General features: G+C 33.4%; 1 pseudogene; it reads left to right on the top strand.

Annotated features, from left to right (window-relative positions):
* Positions 1-8,185: 8,185 nt before the first annotated feature.
* Positions 8,186-8,304, top strand: LOC120595293 (uncharacterized; annotated as a pseudogene).
* The last annotated feature ends 215 nt before the right edge of the window (positions 8,305-8,519 follow it).

Raw genomic sequence — 8,519 nt, 5'->3', positions numbered from 1 at the left:
AAACCACAATGAGATACCATTACACAAGTAACAGAATGGTTAAAATGAAAGCAATAGACATTATCAAGATTTTATGTACATGTGAAGCAACAGGAACTCTCATAAAAATACGTAATGGTACAACAACTTTTGAAAACATTTTGGACTTTACTTGCAAAGTTAAATATACACTTACCATAAAATCCAACAATTCCACTCTTAAATATTCACTCCAAAGAAATAAAAATATATCTTGACACAAAGATTTATGTACAAGTGTTTATAACATCATTATTCATAACTACTTATACACTCAAAAACTTGCATGAATTTCAAAAATATTATGCTGAGGAAAAGAAACCAGACCAAAAAAGAAAAGAAAAAAGAAAAAAAGAGTAATGCTATTTGATTCCATACATATTAAATTCTGGAAAAGAAAAAATGAATCAATTGTGATGGAAAGCAGAGCTCTGGTTACCTGGGACCATAGATTGGGGGACTGATGGCAAAGAGTTATGAGGCAACTTTTGATGATGATGGAAATATATTATTTATTGTACAGTCAATACAATATTGATTGCAGTGGTGATTATATGGTGTATACATTGGACAAAACTAATAAATAATACATTTTAAATGGGTACATTTCATTTTGTATATGTCTATCTCAATAATTTAAAAAAATCAGAAGGTGATTAAGTAACAAGAACAGCAACCGCTACAGTGAAACTGCACACTTCATAACTCCTTTGGTATTCAGTTACAGCCCTCGATAAGGTCATGGTCAGCCTACATACCTTAAGCAAAACTATGCTGCCTCATCTCTTCAACCTTAATATCATTGCTGGAAACTCCAGGATAGGAAAAAGATCAAATTTATTCTCGAGGTAGCTTCTGGAATTATTTTGAGTTCCTAAATGTGTGGCAATATTCTGATTTTATTTCTTGCTTTGGTTCTTACTGCCATACTAAGGAAGTTCTACACAACTCAATAGGGTCTTGAACAGAGGAAAAATTAGGGAAAAAATTGAATAAATAATCAAGAATCATCAGACTTTCAAGGAAAATTATCATTTGTCAAAGAAAAACAAGTAATAAAAAACAAGAAAACTGACTCCGAACAAAGAAATATAATTCGATTGCAAAGTTAAAATAAATTCTAATTATTATCCGAAAAATGATTAGGAGCATATTTCATTCTTAATGAATATAGAACAGTATACCATGTAAAATACACAACAAAAACACAAGGAAAAGCCAAACAAAAATTTTAAAAAAGGAAGTTAACAAAAATTTAAATGAAAAGCTGGAATACAGTTAAAGTAGTTACACAAATGTTATTCATTTCTGCATTTATTTATGTATTCAATATTTACTGGGCACCTACTTTGTGCTGGTGTTGACTTAGTACTATAAATAATGTAATGACCTATGCAAATCAGAAGAATGTCCATGTGGACGTTAAAATTCAATTTGGAAACAAATAAAGAATTAAATATAATACGATGCCAAGAAGTGATAAGTAGTGTGAAGGAAACTAGAGCAGGAAAAGGACTCAGAGTAAGATAAAAAGGTTAGTCAGAGAAGGTCTTTTTGATATATATATATATATATATATATATATATATATATATATATATAGTAGAATGATGGAAAGTAGTGAGAAATGTGAAATTTGAGAAAAGTGTTTTTAAGCCATAGTCACATTCAAAAGCCCTAAGCAGATAAAAAGCTTGAGATATTGCTAAACAATAAGAAGGTGAATGTGGCTAGAACAGAATAAACTAAGGAGAGAATGGTAGGAGGGAATGCCTCTTTAAGGTATTGGAAAAGCTCTGTATTTTCTTACTAGTGTGATGGGGAAACCATTGGAGCATTTGAACATGGACGATTTATGACCAAGTTTATATTTAAAAGATGCCTGTGTATGTCGTATTGACAGTAGTTGAACAAGAGCCTAAGTGTTAAAATCAATCAGGAGATTATTGCAATAATCTTGATGAAAATTATGGTGACTTAAACTAGGGTGTTAGCAAAGGGGTTAGTATAACATAGTTGAATCAATAATATAAGCATTTTAAATGTGGAGATAACAAATCAGATGTGAAATGTGATGAAAAGAGAGACAACAGAAATAATCCTTATGGTTTGCAAATTAAGCAATGAAGTGAATTGGATGCTACGGTCAGTAATAGGGAAAATTTTAAAATATACTTTGCTGGTAGAAATAATGATCCTTGTTTTGGCTATGTGGAGTGGAAAATAACTATTAGACATTTAGGGAAATAACTATTAGACAAGAAGTTTATGTATAAGTGTATAAGCTAAACAAACAAATAGATAAACAGAGAGAAAAAAGACATAGAGAATCAACTCAAAAAGCCTAGCATTCGATTCATAAAAAGAGCAGAAAGAAAATGAGCCAAATTGTTGCGATAGCCATTCATGCTAATCAAGAAATATTTCAGGCTTTCTGCTTTCCTAGGATGGGTTAGAATTTTACTTCCTGGCCTCCTCTTGGCGGAGTAGTAACCAGTTTAGACCAGCACATCATTAACAGAAGTGAAAGAAGTTAGTACTGCACATTTAATTTCTAGTGAGGACATCCAATGATTTCCTTTTTTTCCTGTAGGCATAGCTGGCAAGTTTATGATGTTGACTGTTCCAGTAGTCTTGTCCTGAGTGACAACAACAAATAGAACCATGATGGACAGGTAGCATCAGTGAGAATAAACCTGTGTTGTTCTAGGACACTGATTGGAGTTGCTTGTTACCACAGAATAAGCTAATCTATTCTGAAGAACTATTACTCAAAGGAAAAGGAAGGAAAAAAAAAATTTGTAGATCCTCACTGCTTTAGCTATTTCTTCTCCTATGCATCTGTTCTTAAGACATTATTTGCAAATGTACTCTGGGAAAATGAGAGAGTAATGAAGACAAAAGATGACATGGGATATGGGAAAATGTGACTCCATCCCAGCAAAGTAAAGAAGGGAAGTCTCAGGATAGGAAGGAGAACAGAAGGCAGAAGAAAGGCGGTCTCTGGGAAAAGAGGATACTATAAAAAAAAAAAAATTAAGATATTGTAAGAACCTGAAAATATGACAAAGAAAAATAGTGTGTTAAAACTGAAGAGAGTGTTATATAAATACTACCCATTCACTGCCCTCATCTAAAGAAAAACAAAAACAGTGCAAGTCAGAATTTAAAGATGACTCGAGTACTCCAAATCTTAAAGAGAAGTTAAGCAATTTAAGAGACAAAGGAGCAAGAAGTCGCATAATCTACTAACAGGTAGAATATGTAGGATGTTGGAAGATACTGGCAATAAAATTAAAATGTAAGTTTTACGAAAGCTAAAATATCATTCAAAAATTTTCATGCAGTGCACAAATTATTTACAATTATTTACTCATTTTCTTGTCACACCAAATCTATGAAATACATTTCACTATTAATTCAGTTTTAACATGAGGAAAAAGACTTCTTGCATAATTTGTTTAAAGTCACACAACTAGTAAATGGCAAAGTCATTATTTGCACCCTAAAAGTGTAGCTAAATTTTAAATACTCTTCAACATAGAGTTAGAAAGACAACTAGACACTCTAGTAGCAGTACAATTCCAATGTAGAAAACACTTAAGTGTGGCATGATTTTAAGTGATTGTGAAGTTATTTTAAAAAAGGAAAAATCTATTTTGAATAAAATGAAAGGGTGAAGTTAGAAATATAGAGAAGAAATATACACTCAGTGTATTTTATTACTTTGCTCTGCAGAAAACACTTCATGTACTTATTATAATATAAATTCCAATTATTATCGCAATTATAAAAGTAACCCATAGATAAAGAACCAAAATCTAACTTTAAGTTATCCAATGAATTTAAATGTTAGCAGCTTATAGACCTGCAAATATGTGAAAACTTGTTATATAATTAAAGTAGTATTGCAAATCAATGGGCAATATGTACTACTGAATAAATGTTGCTTGGAAAATTCGTTGTCTATATAGAATAATAATAAATCTAAGTAAATTAGGTTATCAGGGATAAAGATCAAGTGGATTAAACACTTAAGTGTAAACAAGCAAAACTTCGTAATATTTAGAACAAAATGGGAAAAATTTTTATAACCCCATGTTAGAAAATTATTTTGTAGCCATGGCACCAAAGCAGAAACTATGAAGAAAAAGTGCTAAATCTGACCATGTTATAATCAGAAACACCTACACAATAAATGGCACTCGAAACAAAATGAAAATACAAATCATAAGAAGAGATATTTGCAAGGCAAATAATTACCAAAGAATCAGTATATAGACAATTACAACAAATCTAAATCCACAGAATATTGGAGAATAATATAACCAGCAATTGACAATAAATAAATAAATAAATAAATAAATAAATAAATAAATAGCAATAAAAAATGAATAGAGTATTTTGGTTGTATTTGGCATATATATGTATATGTATGAGTCTGTATTTATCTGTACACACATACATACAAACATACATCTAATTTATTTTAGAATGCTAAGTAAAATTATGTTTTATCTTTACTAAAGAAGTCACCAGCAAAAATGATTAAATACAATTTCAGGAAAGGATAACTTACATTTTTTCTATAAATTAGGTACTTCACACACAACCTAAGTTTCACAAGAGATTCCTCTCAGAGACAATTCTTCAAAACTGAAGTGTGAGCTCACTACTTCTGTTTTAACTTCTCTTCCATCATCATCACTTAAAAAAAGGATGTCTCTCATTTGAAATACATAAAATAATTTTTCTTTTGTTTTGTTTTAGATATGCATACACAATAGATATACCGAAGTAACGATTCACCATGACAAGCTGTGGAATGGGTGCGCTGAAACAATTTTTCATTCTTCTAATACTTGAACCTTATTTTGAAAAGAAGTCTCTCAATTTCTTGATCTACACAATTATCTACAAGTAGTGACAGGTTGTACTAGGGTCAAGCAGAGAAAGATTAAAGACGTTTCAGCCAGATTCTATAAAAGTTCCATTATCCTCCAAATTTATAAAAAAAGAAGAAAAGTTTTCCAAAGTATCTCAAAATAGAATTTTCTATATAGAAATCCTATATAGAGGTTCATTGTGATTTTTTACTCATAACTACCATAAGTAGGCTTATTTATTTATCATGTCTCAGAAGTAACCTAAATGATAGAATTTGAAAAGTAGAATATTTATTTTTTGCTAACATTTTGTAAAATATGGTCCTTGGTCCCATATTTATATTGTTTTCTAACAGTTCCTTTTTAAAATAATATCATATATTATTAATCTTAATTGACTATTTTGTTATTTAAAATACTCATTTTGCAAAGACTCTAGAGAATGAAATGTTTTAGGAAAGAGTTTCTGGCCAAAGCTTTATAATATACTATATACATTTAAAAGATTACACGTGCTTTTGGGAACATGGGGCCATTTTGTAAAGCATCTGTAAAATTAAGATTAAAAGCAAGAGGTGATTGTCCTTCCAAAATTCTAGCAGTTCTTAAACTTCTCTCAAAACCAACTCAAATGATAAGGAAGAAAAGGAGGAGAAAATAAATAAGGAGATGGAGGGGGAGAAAGCAAATAACTGCTACTACACTAAGAATTCCCAGGTACTGTGCTAAGGAAATCACAAATATAAGATATTTATATATAATGCTAAAACATACTCAATGGCATAATTATAACTATACTGTTCAGGAAACTGAGACTTAGAGTATATGTAGGTTGCCAAAGATTACATGTGTGCAAACGTTAGAGAGAGAAGCAAGACTTCAACACAGAGATATCTGGAAATCCTGGGCACTTTCACGATGCTACACAGTGATGTGGCAAATGGAGTTCACTTGGATGATGTTCATTTGTACAAATATAAGGTTGTCCCACATAGAAAATAAATAGGCTCTAGGTCATACATAATTCCTAGTTTAATGATGATAATTTCACCATCTCCCATTAACAAAGATATATTTAAATGCAAGATAATGAAAATGATGTCATTGTAAGGATTATCTTAAATCTTCTTTCACTTAAGTGGAGGGATAATGCCCAAGCTTTGATATTTATGACTATTTTTAGTAACAAACTTGCCATATGCTTATGTAGGAAAAAAAAACTCTTGTGGCTCTATTCTCTGTGGCTTCTTATCTGCATGGAAAGCCCAAAAGTATAAATTTCATCCCTAAAGATCAAGTTATCTCTGCTTAGATCTTCATTTATACCCCAGAGGAGCCATGTGTGAATTCCAGTGGTGAACCAGAGCCTACTTGGGCAAGCATCTTCTCGCTTTAGAGTATGGCGGTTACGAGCAGAAGTCTAGGGTCACACTACCAGCCCTGGCACTTATTAGGTTTCTGATTTAGAAGAAAGAGCTTACCTTCTCTGTATCTCTATTTTCTCATCTCCAGACTGGAAATAATAACAGTACCTGGGAAATAGACTTAGATCAGGATTTTACCATGGAGAAGCTATATTAAGAAGTGCCCTTAGAATCAACACGTGAAAAGGTGGGGACAAAGCAGGAGCAGACAGAGAAAGAAGTCATATGATACAGACATAAGAACAAATTTGGACAAACCCATTGAGAACTCTAGAGCTAGAATGGTCTTTTAGTAATTCAGGCTAGGATGACAAGAACTTTTTATGCAAGCATTAATCAGTCATTAGATGAGAGCTGTCTTGCAAAGGACATATTTAGTGAGGCATCTATCTGCAGTTGAGCCAATACCTGTAGGAAGTGACAGCTGAAGACTCTCCCTACTATATATTTTTAAGCCTCAGGAACAAGTCCTTCCTTGAAAGGGGATCTCAGTGACACATTACAGCATCTACCACGCTACCTCATAGTATTGTTGTAGGCTAGATGATGAAGAGAGGACAGAGAGAGAGAGAGAAAGAGAGAGAGAAAGGAGCAAGGGAGATTATAAAATTATAAAAATGTTTGGCATATAGTCAAGACTATGTAAAGTGTCAATTACTGCTATTATTATTATTGAACAAATAGACAACCATATGTAAAATGTAATGTTCATATAAAAGGAAAAGAGAAGCCTAAAAAAAATTGGCTGGATGGGTGGGGTTATAGTGAACATTTATTATCATGAGATTCATGGATAGCGGTTCACTTCTTTTCAGGAATTAATACTCCCTAATTCCAACCATGTAGTTCCAGAGAGGCTGTGAACCATTACACCCCACACCCTCTTGTAAACCCAGGACACAGTGGACATGTGACTTACCCAGGGCCGATAATGGAGCTGCCTTCTAATCACCAAGCCTGGTCTGGTCTAGAGTGGGCATTTGATAACACTAGACAATTTCGATGTAGAAAGAAAAGGAAGATTCCTTTCTCTCTGGCAATTAAAAACTGAGAGTATGGACTCCATGATCTCACTGTAGTTAAATATATACTCCAGATCCTTGAAAGACAAAAAAATAATCACTCAAGATGGATGAGAAATTAAAGACAGAACATTACCCAGGATGCCAAAGACCATGCCACCTATCAATTCCAGGTGCCACTGTTCAAAAGTACTGGGGAACTCTGGGTGATTTGAGCTGAACTTGCTTTGGCTCATCTTTGTGAAGGCTAGGGTCAGAGTCTTCCACAAAGAATTTTGCTCACAAGGCCAGAAATAACATTGGCAGGTCACCTGGGACATGAGACTTCTCAGGTCCTAGATACAAATTTCTAAAAGCCCCCTAATGTTATCTTCCTGCTCCCTCTGAGGGATGCTGCTTAGCTTGCAATTGTACTTGCAGTTTGAGGTATTAACACTAGAGGTCTCTCCCCACTCATGAGCCTTTTTCCTTGCAGACAGGACTCTGCCTCACAGCGCAGCCAGCTGTGCTTATGTTCACAGAAGTCTGCAATAACTACACCAAATGTTAATTCTGCTAACATTAGAAAACATCCAAGATAGAGAATCTTGAAACTCCAAATCCTTGCTCTTCCTAAATCCATTCCGCATTTCATGATAGATATGCAAAAAGTATACTTTAACCAAAAAACCCACTATATTAATAAAATAAAATAATAAAATTTCAAAAACTATGTTAATATAGTACTTCTCTGCTCTCACGTACAACCAAAAAAAGAGCCAATGAGGCTGACCAGACCCAGTAAGTCGCTAAGAATCCTTTCACCTGAAGTCTATATACCAAGAGTAACAAAAACATCTACGGCCATGCCACCCTGAACGAGCCCAATCCCATCTGATCTTGGAAGCTAAACAGGGTCGGGCCTGGTTAGTACTTGGATGGAAGACTATCTAGGAAGACTAGGTGCTGTAGGAGTAAAAAATAAAAATTAAAAAAAAAAAATGCCAAAAACATGCTGACCAACCATCTTAGTGTTCTACTCCTTAGACTTAGATGTTAACAGCATCCCCTTGAGGTGTGCCATGAGCAACACACAGAGCTGAATATTCAAGCCTGGGTACACCCAGATCATGGCCTTATAGATATCACATTCTGATAGAGTGTTAGTCAAGACCAAGGGAAATAGGAGA

The sequence above is a fragment of the Pteropus medius genome, unplaced genomic scaffold (genome assembly GCF_902729225.1).
Source record: "Pteropus medius unplaced genomic scaffold, Ma_sr-lr_union100, whole genome shotgun sequence".
Taxonomy (NCBI): Eukaryota; Metazoa; Chordata; class Mammalia; order Chiroptera; family Pteropodidae; genus Pteropus; species Pteropus medius.
This window is presented reverse-complemented; position numbering and strand designations above follow the sequence as displayed.